Below are 13192 nucleotides of genomic sequence, written 5' to 3' on the forward strand. Positions count from 1 at the left end.
AGACCTGACCCTCCTGGCTTCTAGGTTCCAGAACTCCTTGGCTTTATTTCTGGAAACTACCTTCCTGGATTCGCCAGGTTTTGCAGAAAGGGGTAAGGTTTTCCATCTGATCATCTTCTCTTTTTTCTTGTGTGACCTGAACCACGAAACCATCAACCACATCTGTGGAGTGCCTGCTGTGCCTCCCTGAACACGCCAGGACTTTCTGGGAAAAGTAACTGTTTTACAGAGAATGGGAAACTGGGGCACCATACCCTCAGGGATGTGAGACATAACCACCTTTTTGGTCCTGGGGAAAACATTATAAATATTTTGTGGCTTAGATTAACCCAGATGCTCACTGCCTTCAGCAGCAGTCCCTCTCTCCCAGAGAAGCTCCTGGGTTTGGAGCTTATGTGTTAATAGCTGGAGGCCAGCACATCTTCAGAGAAAGGTTCTCGGACAGCCTGAGGGGGAGTGGCCTAACCCAGGCAACCCTGTTATTTAACAGGTGAGAAGCTGAGATCCAAGGAGGGAAGGAGACTTACTCAAGGACATGAGGTCAGAGCCACGCGGGCAGGCACACACCGGTGAAGCCAGGTAAAGGCAGGTGTACACAGGTACAGGTGGGTGCACACAGGTACAGGTAGGTGCTCTGGACAGCCAGTCAGCCGCATCCCCTTGTCTCTGCCACGTTCCCCCGTGCTTTGGCCATTATTTTCTATCACAGGAAGAGATCGACTTCTCTCCTGTTCCCTCCCATGTCAAACACCGGAAAATTCACTCATTTCTCCAAAATTTCCTGACAATTTCTAACTCAGTCACATAAACTTGAGGCTGTAAGGATTCGCAGATTCTACAAGTCCTCCGACTCCTGTGCAGACTCAGGTCTGGTTTCCAAACCAGTTCCATGTAGGAATCATGGCAGAGCTGCTCCTGGGTCAAGTTACGCACACACGGGCCACTGGGCTCAGAATGCAGCACAGAAAGGAAGTGCAGGCTGCCTGCTTCCTGGACACGCCAGGCCCTGCCAGATGCTGCACCATGTGCATCTGGCCAAATGCACACCGCTATGATGCCCTCTGTGAAAAACCTCTCGGGGACACAGTGATTGAATTTATCCCAAGGTCCAAAGTTTATTTTTGTTAGAAGAATCAACTTTGGTCAGGCATTGTGGCTCATGCCTGTAATCTCAGCACTTTGGGAGGCAGAGGTGAGCAGATCACTTGAGGTCAGGAGTCAGAGACCAGCCACCTGGCCAATGTGGTGAAACCTCATCTCTACTAAAAATACAAAAACATTAGCCAGGCATGGTGACATGTGCCTGTAATCCTAGCTACTTGGGAGGCTGAGGCATGAAAATGGCTTGAACCCAGGAGGCAGAGGTTGTAGTGAGCCAAGATCATTCGGCTGCACTCTGGCCTGGGTGAAAGAACAAGATTCTATCTCGAAAAAAAAGAAAAGAAAATCAACTTCCATGTGTTCACTTCTCTAAGGCAATCTGGGACGATTTTTAAGTAAACGATCGATAAAGCAATGAATCAGGTCTACTGCTGCTGTCTGGGAAGGATATGGAGCCATTTGGTAAGTTTCCAACTTTTCCAAAGGCCTCGCTATGCACTTCCCTGGTCACAGTTGAGGAAGTTAATCCTAGATGGAATAGGTAATATAAAAGTCAAAAGAAAATGGCAAATAGTAAATTATTTGACTTTTTTTTTTTTTGACAAGAGACCCAAAGCCTTGTAAGCATCTCATTCCTTAGAGGAATCTACCCTGAGGCCAAATACAAAGTGTACCAGGGGATCATTTTGTAGAAGACAATTACCGTTCATTTCTTTGGAGTGCAGGATGCAGCGTACATAACTACAGGGTTTAGATCAGGATTTGCTATGTTATAACAAAACAGGGTGCTGCCTCTACTCAGCCATTTCTTGCCCTCTGGCTGGGGCTGGGTTTGGGGGACTTACGGCAGGGGTCAGCAGGGACCCCCAGACTCCCAGATCCCACTCCCTCCTCCTCTAAGCTTGGCCACAGCCTCTACTCTTCCCCCCAGAAACTGTCTCCTGCCAGGGCCTATAACTACCCACCCCACCACCCAGGGTAGGCCCCTGCCCTAGAGGCCTGCTCTAATAGATAAACCAGGGCCAGTGGAAAGCTCATGGGACTGGGGAGTCAGGCAGAGTGGGAATCCCCAGCTTGGCAGCCGTGCAGTCCTGACTCGCAGCATCTCCCAGGCTGGACTTGTTTGCAAACCACCATCAAGTCTTCCACACTCTGTCTGGTCCCTGCCGTCACCTGGTGGTCTGCCTACCACTCTGTTGTTCTCTGGGTGGTCTGGGCTCCCCTCAGAATGAGCTCATGCACCGCGTGGAGTCATGCCCTGGGAAAGGCCACCGAATAGCTCCCTCAGCTCCTGGCTCTTCCTGTGTCAAACCCCTCTAATAAGTGAGATGGGAACCAGCTGTCCGCTGTTTCTATGGCAGTGGAAGTTCAGAGTGTTAGATAGAGTGATCTCCGAGTTTATCTTCAAAGAATCAGCATGTCAGTATGTTCAGCTCTCTTGTTCTTCAGTTCTCCATTTTAAAGTTTAACTTCCTGGTTCTCTGCACCCCTTGCTTCTAGTTTCAGTAAACACTTTCCCACCAGTTCTAATCAGTAGTTCACATCTGTTCCCGTGGTCGCCTGCTTTGACTTGCATCACTCCTGGTCACCTGCTCTGACCGGTTCCATAACCTTCCCGACAAACTACCCACCCTACCATCCTGGCCGATAGCCCCGCTGTCTTTAAAATAGCCAATAGGGGGCTGGGCGTGGTGGCTCATGCCTGTAATCCCAGCACTTTGGGAGGCTGAGGCAGGTGGATCGCGAGATCAAGAGAGCGAGACCATCCTGGTCAACATGGTGAAACCCCGTCTCTACTAAAAATACAAAAAAATTAGCTGGGCATGGTGGTGCGTGCCTGTAATCCCAGCTACTCAGGAGGCTGAGGCAGGAGAATTGCCTGAACCCAGGAGGCGAAAGTTGCGGTGAGCCGAGATCGTGCCATTGCACTCCAGCCTGAGTAACAAGAGTGAAACTCTGTCACAAAAAAATAAATAAATAAATAAAAATAAAAATTAATTAATTAATTAAATTAAATAGCTAATAGGAATTCGTTTAGACTGTGCAGTCCAACCCTAACCAATAGGGGAACAACACAGCAGCAGGGGCTACCTGCATCAGGAATGAGAAGCCCTTCCCCTCCCTCATCCAGGTGTGTGCTCGCTATTGCTCCATCTGTGAGATGCACCCTTCTATAGAAGCAAATTGCCTTGCTGAGAAAATTTATATTCGAGTGCTTCTTCTTTTGTGGCACTGAAAATTTACATTTAACAAGAGGTTGGCGGGGGCTGCATGAGAGGGTACAGCCACATCACCAGGCGTCTCCTTCATTGTCCCACCACAGCGTCCCAACTTCCACCAGATGTCCCTGGAGAAAGTGCAGACATTGGAAATGCTCCAGGGCTGCAACTAGGATGCAGGAGAGTCAGGCTCTGCACTATTATTATAATTACATTATCAATTTATTATTGACTAATAGTTACATTCTTATTATTAAAATAACAGCCATGATTTTAATAGGTTAACCAATTTTTGTCACAACAGACTCTAAAAATAAAAAGTGAAAGCATTGTCTCATGGGGAGAAAGACCTCCCCCTCATCACCTGCTCTGACTAGTTCCATAACCTTCCCGACAAACTACCCACCCCACCATCCTGGCTGATACCCCTGCTCTCTTTAAAATAGCCCTCATCAGTCCATGCCCCTCTCTCCACACCCAGTTCTATCCCAGCTGTATCTGCAAGGTGGGAGTGGGTCCAAGCCTGAGCTTTGGGAGGAGGAGGGGAACAAGGAAGAGGAGGAGGAGGATGGGGAGGAAGCTGAACCAGGCTTCCTTGATTCCAGAATCCCTCTGATTTGTGTTCCGGACAACGTCAGTAGATATGAGTTGTGTCCCTGTGACTTTTTGGACTTTAACACCACCCCACCTTCACGCTGTCCACAGAACAAATAGAACATCATGTTGTCCTTGTGTTTGTGGCAAGACAGGCCAGCAGAAGAATTCATCTCACCATTTCACATGTTTGGAACACTGAGAATGGGAACGGCCTCATGGAGAGGCTGGTTGGCGGGGGGTGGAGGAGAGCTGGGAGCTGGCCCTGACTGCATGGGGACATGGCACATGTAGCCCTGGAGCCCTGGTCCTCTCTCTGCCAATTGTACCAGCTCTATGATGCTGAGGAGCTTACCTGGGCACACCGAGCCCCAGATTCCTTGATAAACAGGGACAACAGGCTGGGCGTGGTGGCTCACACCTATAATCCCAGCACTTTGGGAGGCTAAGTGGGTTGGATCAGTTGAAGTCAGGAGTTCAAGACCAGGCTGGCCAGCATGGGGAAACCCTATCTCTACTAAAAATACAAAACTTAGCCAGGCATGGTGGAGCATACCTGTAATTCCAGTTACTCAGGAGGCTGAGGCAGAAGAATCACTTGAGCCCGGGAGGCAGAGGTTGCAGTGAGCCGAGATTGTGCCACTGTGCTCCAGCCTGGGTGACAGAGAGAGACTCCATATCAATAATAACAATAATAAGGACAACAATAGTGTGCCTTCATTGGGTTTTCTGAAATGAGGGTAAATGAAATTTTGCATAGAGCAAGGCTTGGCACAGAGCCTGCCACATAATAGATGCTCAGCAAATGTCAGCTATTGCTGTTATCATGACTGGTTGAGAGAATTGAAGATATTGCATCTGGAAATAGAAGGCTGGAGGTGGCATTAGGGCTGCCATCAAGATCACTGAGAAAAATGGCCCTTGGAGGTTAGATTAGACTTTGCACAGGTCCTGTTGACAAAAGTAACATCAATGGAACTTTTAAGTGATGATTCAGGTTCAATACAAAGAACTGGCAATGCCAGGAGTTCAGTGGCCCGAGCTGCATTACATTTGGGCATGCTTTCAGATTCAAGAGTTATGGGTGGTTGTACAGAGAGGTTAAGGCATTTAAGACTCACTTTAAAGGAATTTCAGAAATCTGATGTTGGAAGTAGATGCTCGTTACTGCAAAGAAAAATCAGCACTGAGACAAAGGATCTTTCAGCAATGCAATTTTTACTTCCTGGACTGCAGGAAGGGTACCCTCACTAGCCGTCTTGCCACGAGAATACAATGAACAAAGGAAAACACACAGATTTATCCCTCACTCATTTGAGGTCGTCCTTACTGCTGTGTCTGATCTCCGTTGGCTGGAGCCAGGCCTCACAATCTAAACTAAAACCCAACTGGCTAACAACTTAAAACTTTTCTAAATAGGTAAAAGCCATGGAGAGCTGGGACACGCCTGTGAGCATGTCCAGCACAGATGTCTTGGTGAAAGTTCAAGGACACAGAATGTACTGTGTGCCTGTCAGCCTGGCATGTCTAACAGCTACGTAGGATAGGGCTTCACAAAGTTATTAGCACATTTATTCTTTAACAAGAAAGGAAACTTTAAAGAGGAACTTTTCTACTTCCCACATCTGAGAAGAAGAGTAAGAACTCTGGCACTTCCTATGACACTTCTACAGCAGGAAACTGCCATCTGCCCTGCTGTACGCCCTCTCCCAGCTCCCGCGGCCACCCTCGGGTGCCTGCTCCACCGTCCCTCCGTCCACTCCCTTTGTACGCACAGCAAGCTGCCCCTGCTTTTCTGCAGGCGGCAAGGCCTGTTTCAACCAAAATTCTGTCTTGAAGACAGTGGTTTTACTACGCCCACAGTTGTAGCAACAATTCAACTTCCTATGTGCTGGACAAAAGACCAAAAGTTGGAGGCAGTGCCTCTATGCAGGTGTTTCCCACCCAGTGGGGTGCCTGGGCACACCCCTTAGGTGCCCCCCATCAGGAATCTGCAGGAACGCACTAGGTTGTCTCACAGGGAGCCCACGTGGCTGGTGGGAAGGGCTCAGGCCAAAGTGAAACGTGACCGGTGACGGGTGACCGGCGTGGAGGTCACAGTGGGGATCCCTGTGTTGCCTGCAGGGGTGAATGAAGGAACAAGAGCGGTTTCAGCTTAACTCTTGGAAAACACAGCCAGCCTCCTAACCCTCCTTAGTTAGCAGTGACTAACACTCTTATTAAAGAAGGCTTTGTGTGCTAGGCCCTGGTATGAACAGTTAATTGGCCCAATAATAACTTAATTAGGAACACACATTGCAGAGAATTATCACCAGGGCCTTTTATGGAATGGTTGGTCCCCGGCTCCCTATATTTCCTGAGAGTCTTTTAGTGCAAGGGCTACACAGACTTGCAGACCCAGAGATGCTGCAAAGAGCCCCGAGGGAACAAGAATGTGGCCTCCGTAAAGCTGGGACAGACCCAGAGACGGCTGTGGAACAAGCAAATGATCATTTTAATAACAGCTAAATATAGATTACTTGCATACCTGAACTTGATTGTTGGTTTTATTTTTAATCCTGTAATGAGAGCTCGGATTGCTTCACAGGCTTCTGTGAAGGTGAGTTTCTGTTGTCACATGTGTTCTTTTATTTTGAGAGGGAGTTTAACTGTCGCCCAGGATGGAGTGCTGTGGCGTGTGTGATCCGCACCCTCCACCTCCCAGGTTCAAGCAGTTCTCCTGCCTCAGCCTCCCACATAGCTGGGATTACAGGCACATGCCACCACACCTAATTTTTGTATTTTTAGTAGAGATGGGGGTTTGCCATGTTGGCCAGGCTGGTCATGAACTCCTGACCTCAAGTGATCCACCCACCTTAGTCTCTCAAAGTCCTGGGATTACAGGTGTGAGCCGCGGTGCCCAGCCACATGTGTTCTTAAAAATAGCAAATTAGGCTGGATGTAGTGGCTCACACCTGTAATCCCAGCACTTTGGGAAGCCGAGGAGGGCACGTCTCGAGGTCAGGAGTTTAAGACCAGCCTGGCCAAGATGGTGAACCTCCCGTCTCAACTAAAAATACAAAACTTAGCTGGGTGTGGTGGCAGGCATCTGTGATCCCAGCTATTTGGGAGGCTGAGGCAGAGAATTGCTTGAATCCGGGAGGTGGAGGTTGCAGTGAGCTGAGATTGGGCCACTGCACTCCAGCCTGGGCGACAGAGTGAGACTCTGCCCACCCCGCAAAAAAGCAAATTAACCCGAAGAAGGTAGGGGTAGAGAATGAAAATGGTGGATCCGGCCTTCGTGGGGCTTCAAAATCTTCTTACCAAGTGTTAGGGAGAATGGGTGCTCCCTCTCTTGAGTTGGGTCCTGCTGTGTGACGCAGAGGAGGCCATGTGTGCATCTCACGGTGGCAACACGAGGTCAGGACGGAAGGTATTTCCACTGGGAACTCTGACTTGCTTCTGGAGGCTTCATTCCAAGCACTCTGGCGGCCTTAGTTTGAACCTTACCCCTCTCTCTCTGTCTTGGGATTAACAACTGCTAAAGTATCTGTAAAACAGTCTACAAAGCAAATTGCGATACAGTGCTGATGATAATTAGGCAGGGAAGGCGGGGGGCTCGTTGAATTGCAATGGCTTGATAGGCAGGACCTGGGTGCCTGCCAAGGCCTTGGGCACTGTTACCCAAACTCTAATGGTCGGCTGAAGATGTGAGTTTGAAACCTGTTAACTGCACAGAGGACCTGTCTGCAGGGTCTGATGGCCTGTGGGCTGCTGTTGGCCTAGCTGGGGGTAGCAGGGTCCTCAGGAGTTCTGCTGTGCTGTTCACAATAGAGACCCCCCCAACCCCACCCTGCACCAGCAAAGGAGGCTGCCTGGGCTCTCCACCCAGAGCGAGGCAGCTGTAGATCAGTGAAGAATGCTGCAGGCTAACTGAAGAGCAAACCCTCAGAAGAGGAGAGGGGAGCAGTGCTGCAGGCAGCTGGAGGAGACCTGTCTCAGCCAGCAGGGGCCAAGTTAAGCTGTGGTAACAAGCATCCCCCCGACTCCACGTGGGTTACTCAGCACAGCAAGGGTTGATTTCTCGCTCACATCATTTACTCTTCACTGCGGGCAGGCAACCTTCAGAGTAGCTGTCCTCTGTGTACCTCCAGAATCGTCACCACGAACGAAGAGGGGGCGATGAGAGTCACCCACCAGCTCTTACATGCCCCCCTCCTGGAAGTGGCACACCCCCTGCCATTCACACCCCATTGGCCAAGGAAAGCTACCAGCCAGACCTAACTCAAAAGGACAGGAAAATGTCATATTCCTTCTGTGTTCAGGAAGGGAAGGAGAAGCAGAGCCGGGATTGATTGGCCCCAGCAGTGCTAACCACGAGGCCATGTTTGTTGATCTTTCTTTCTTATTTATTTATTTATTATTTATTTTTGAGACAGAGTCTTGCTGTTGTCCGGGTTGGAGTGCAAGTGGTGAACTCTCTGCTCACCGCAACCTCCGCCTCCAGGGTTCAAGCAATTCCCCTGCTTCAGCCTCCTGAGTAGCTGGGACTACAGGTGCCTGCTACCACGCCCAGCTGATTTTTGTATTTTTAGGAGAGACGGGGTTTCACCATGTTGGCCAGGCTGGTCTCAAACTTCTGATCTTGTGATCTGACTGCCTAGGCCTCCCAAAATGTGGGGATTACAGGCGTGAGCCACCACGCTTGGCAAGGCCAAGCTTTATGTAGAAATGCAGAATAGGCTTTCCTGGGACTGGGCCTTCACCAGTGGGCCCCACCATTGGAGGGATTCTACCTATGCAGGTAATGTTCTCTCCGTAAGAGGACGCAGCCAACCTCCCTCCTATATCGAGAAAAAGGAGGATATTAAAGACACACACACACACGCACACACACACACACACACACACACACACACCCCTTTCTCAGTTACTAGCGTTAGACTCTATAGTGTTGAAATGCTTGGGCTTGGAGTCAAACAGAACTGAATTTGAGTCCTGACTGTCACCCCCTAGAGTGGGACTCTGGACAAGTAACTTAATCTCCTGAGCCTCTGTTTTCTCATCTTTGAAATGGGGATCATAATCATAAATATCTCATCAGATATGGTGAGAATTAAATGAGCTACTGTAGATGGAATGCTCAGAAAAAGTGCTCTGAACGGCGAGCTATTCGCAGCTGTCACTTTGTCATTATTCCTGGTATAAACTGCGTTCTACTCTCGAACGTTCACAGCAATTCAAGGGCAAAAACCAAAATGGAGCAAGATTTGAAGAATGACTGTAGCAGCCACAAAATCCTAGTTCCAGTGTGGTTTCTAAAGCCCCTGTTACTCATTCAGCAGAATCCCAAATTCTCTTTCTTTTCATGCAGCGCACCTGAGTGCATTATTGTTCAGCAAATACCGACTGTACCCCCTACCCCACCCTGCCACTCCACCATAGGTGAAGTTTACTCCCTCGCCGCATGGATGTTGGCTTGGCCCGTGGGGAAGCAGAAAAGTTTCTCTTTAAAGTTTCCCTTTTTGTTAAAGTATAAGTGTGCTAATAACTTTGTGAAGCCCTATCCTATGTAGCTGTTAGATGTGCTGTGCTGACAGGCACGTAGTACACTCTGTGTCCTTGTACTTTCACCAAGACATCTGTGCTGGACGTGCTCACAGGCATAGCCCAGCTCTCCATGGCTTTGACCTGTTTAGAAAAGTTTTAAGTTGTAGCCAATCAGGTTTTAGTTTAGATTGTGAGGTCTGGCTCCAGCCAACAGAGATCAGACACAGCAGTAAGGACGACCCCAAATGTGTGAGGGATAAATCTGTGTGTTTTCCTTTGTTCATTGTACTCTCATGGCAAGATGGCCATCGAGGGTACCCTTCCTGCAGTCCAGGCTTCCCGCAGTCCAGGAAGTAAAACTTGTGTTGCTGAAAAATCCGTTGTGGCACCGAGCCTCTGTTTCCAACACCAATGATACGACCTGCTTTGGTGAATAGAATCCAGATAGGACTGACCATGCTGACCCGGTGGTGAGGAACCCAGTGCAGGTGCCAACCAGCCCTCACTTACTCCTGATTTCCACCCTGAGCAGAACAGACCCCAAAGACAGCTGCTCCTTAATCCTCAGTCTCAGAATGAGAGACTCATGGAGGGGTCTTTTGAGCAACTCCTCTGAACACATCCTGGATCCCAGCCCAGCGAAGCCCACTGAGTCATGTAAGACATATATGCTTGTAATCAGAAAACGTTGAGGTTTTTGGTTATTTATCACCACTGCAAAAGCTGACTAATGCCCTTAGAAGAAGAAAAGGACTTTCCCTGATCACAGATTTTCTGCCAACTACATTCAGCTTCAGCATTAAAGAAGAGAGAGCCACACATCATTTTATTTAGCTTCATTTTATTTCTTCTTTTTTTTTTTTTTCAAATTGAAGGTTTGTGGCAACTGTGTATCAAGCAAGTGAATTCGTGGCACGTTCCCAACAATATGAGCTTGATTTGTGTCTTTGTGACACGTTTCGGTAAATCTTGCAATTATTTCCAACTTTTTTGCTGGGAATAGCTCTGTGATGGTGATCTGTGATCAGTAATCTTTGCTGTTACTGTTGTCATTGTTTTGAGGCACCGTCAACCAATTTATAAATTCTGAGTGTGTTCTGACCAGTCCACCAACCAGTCGTTCCCCTCTCCCTCTTCTCAGGCCTCTCCGTTCCCCGAGACACACCAATACTGAAATCAGGCCAATTAATAACCCTGCAATGGCCTCTAGCTGTCAAGTGAAAGGAAGAGCCACATGCCTCCCACTTTAAATCAAAAGCTAGAAATAATTAAGGAGTGAGGAAGGCAGGTTGAGAGGGGCTGATAGTTAGACCTTTTATGCTAACCAGTGACCCAAACTGTGAATGCAAAGGAAAAGATCTTGCAGGAAATTAGAGTGCTCCTCCAGTAAAGACACAAAGGAGAAGTCAAAACAGCCTTAGTGCTGATATGGAGAAAGTCTGAGTGCTGCATAGAAGATCAAAACAGCCACAACATTCCCTTAAGCCAAATCCTGACCTAGAGCAAGACCCTAACTCTATTAAAATGCAGAGGTGAGGAGGCTGCAGGAAAAAAAGGTGGAAACTGACAGAGACTGGTTGACGAGATTTAAGGAAAGAAGCCGTCTCCATAACACCAAAGTGCAAGGTGAAGCAGCGAGTGCTGATGGAGAAGCTGCAGCAAGTTCTCCAGATGATCCAGCTGAGACCGTCGATGAAGGTGGCTCCACTACACAACAGGTTTTCCATGTAGACAAAACAGCTTTCTCAGAAAAGCACGCCATCTAGGACTTTCACAGCTAGAAGAAAAGCCAACGCCTGCTTCAAAGCTTCAAAGAACAGGCTGACTCTCTTATGAGGGGACATTGCAAGCTGTCGACTTTAAGTTGAAGACAGTGCTTATTTGCCATTCTGAAAATCCTAGGGCCCTTAAGAAAAATGCTAAATCTACTCTGCCTGTGCTCTGCAAACGGAACAGCAAAGCCCGGATGACAGCACCTCTGTTTACCGTTAACAGCATCATTTATTGAGCTTTCTGTTTTGTTTCGTTTGTTTTTGTTTTGAGACAGAGCGTCACTCTGTCACCCAGGCTGGAGTGCAGTGGTGCAGTCATAGCTCACTGCAGCCTCCACCTCCCAAGCTCAGGTGATCCTCCCACCTCAGCATCCCCAATAGCTGGGACTACAGGTGTGTGCCACCACGCCCAGCTAATTTTTGTAGAAGGGGGTTTTGCCATGTTGCCCATGCTGGTCTTGAACTTCTGAGCCCAAGTGACCTCCCCACCTCAGCCTCCCAAAGTGCTGGGATCACAGGCATGAGCCACCACCAAGCCCGACCTACTGAATATTTTAAGTTAACTATTGAGAACTACTGCTCAGAAAAACAAGTTTCTTTTACAAATATTACTGCTCATTAAGAGTGCACGTAGTCACCCAAGAGCTCTGATGGAAATGCACAAGGAGGTTAATGTTGTTTTCATACCTGCAAACACAACATCCACCTGCAGCCTGCGGATCAAAGAGCCACTTTTACTTTCAAGTCTTGTTTTTTAAGATATACATCTTGCAAGGCTATTGCTGCCAGAGATAGTTATTTGTATGATGGATCTGAGCAAAGTCAATTGAAAACCTTCTGGAAAGAATTCGCCATTCTAAATTCCAGTAAAAAAATTTATGATTCACAGGAGGAAGTCAAAATATGAACCATTATCAAAAATAGGAGCTGGGAAGAAGTTGATTCCAACCCTCATGGATGACTTTGAGGGGTTCAAGGCTTCCATGGAGGAAGCAACTGAAGATGTAGTGGAAATGGCAAGACAACTAGAATTAGAAGTGGAGCAACAGATGGGACTGAATTGCTGCAATCTTGTGAGAAAACTTAAACAGATGAGGAATTGCTTCTTATGAACAAGGAAAGCAGTTTCTTGAGATGGAATCTACTCCTGGTGAACATGCTGTGAATACTGTTGAAATGACAACAAAGGTTTTAGAATATTCCATAAACATAGTTGCTTAATCAGTGACAGAGTTTGATAGGATTGACTCCAATTTTGAGTGGGTAAAGTGCTATCATACAGCATCATAAGCTACAGAAAAATCTTTCATGAAAAGAAGAATCAACTGATGCAGTAAACTTCATTGTTGTCTTAAGAAATTGCCACAGCCACCCCAGCCCTCAGCAACCACCACCATGATCAGTCAGCAGCCATCGACATCGAGGCAAGACTGTCCTCCAGCAAAAAATTCCAACTTGGTGAAGGCTCAGATGATCGTTAGCTTTTTTTTTTTTAAGCAATAAAGTATTTTTAGTTAAGGTATGTACTTTTTAAAAAACATACTGCTATTGCACACTTAATAGACTATATTATAATGTACATATAACTTTTTGTGTGTGACAGTCTCACTGTGTCACCCAGGCTGGGGCACAGTGGCATGATCTCGGCTCACTGCAACCTCCACCTCTTGGGTTCAAGTGATTCTCCTGCCTCAGCCTCCCAAGTAGCTGGGCCCCCACCACCAGGCCTGGCTAATTTTTTATATTTTTAGTAGAGAAGTTGGCCAGGTTGGTCTCAAACTCTTGACCACAAGTGATCCTTCTGCTTCTGCCTCTCAAAGTGCTGGAATTGCAGGTGTGAGCCACCCTGCCTGGCCATAAATATAACTTTTATAAGCAACGGGGAACCAAAAAACTTGTGTGATTTGCGTTATTGCAATATTTGCTTTATTGCATTGGGCCAGAACCCAACCCACCACATCTCCAAGTTACGCCTGT

This window comes from Saimiri boliviensis, chromosome 6 (assembly GCF_048565385.1).
Source record: "Saimiri boliviensis isolate mSaiBol1 chromosome 6, mSaiBol1.pri, whole genome shotgun sequence".
NCBI lineage: Eukaryota > Metazoa > Chordata > Mammalia > Primates > Cebidae > Saimiri > Saimiri boliviensis.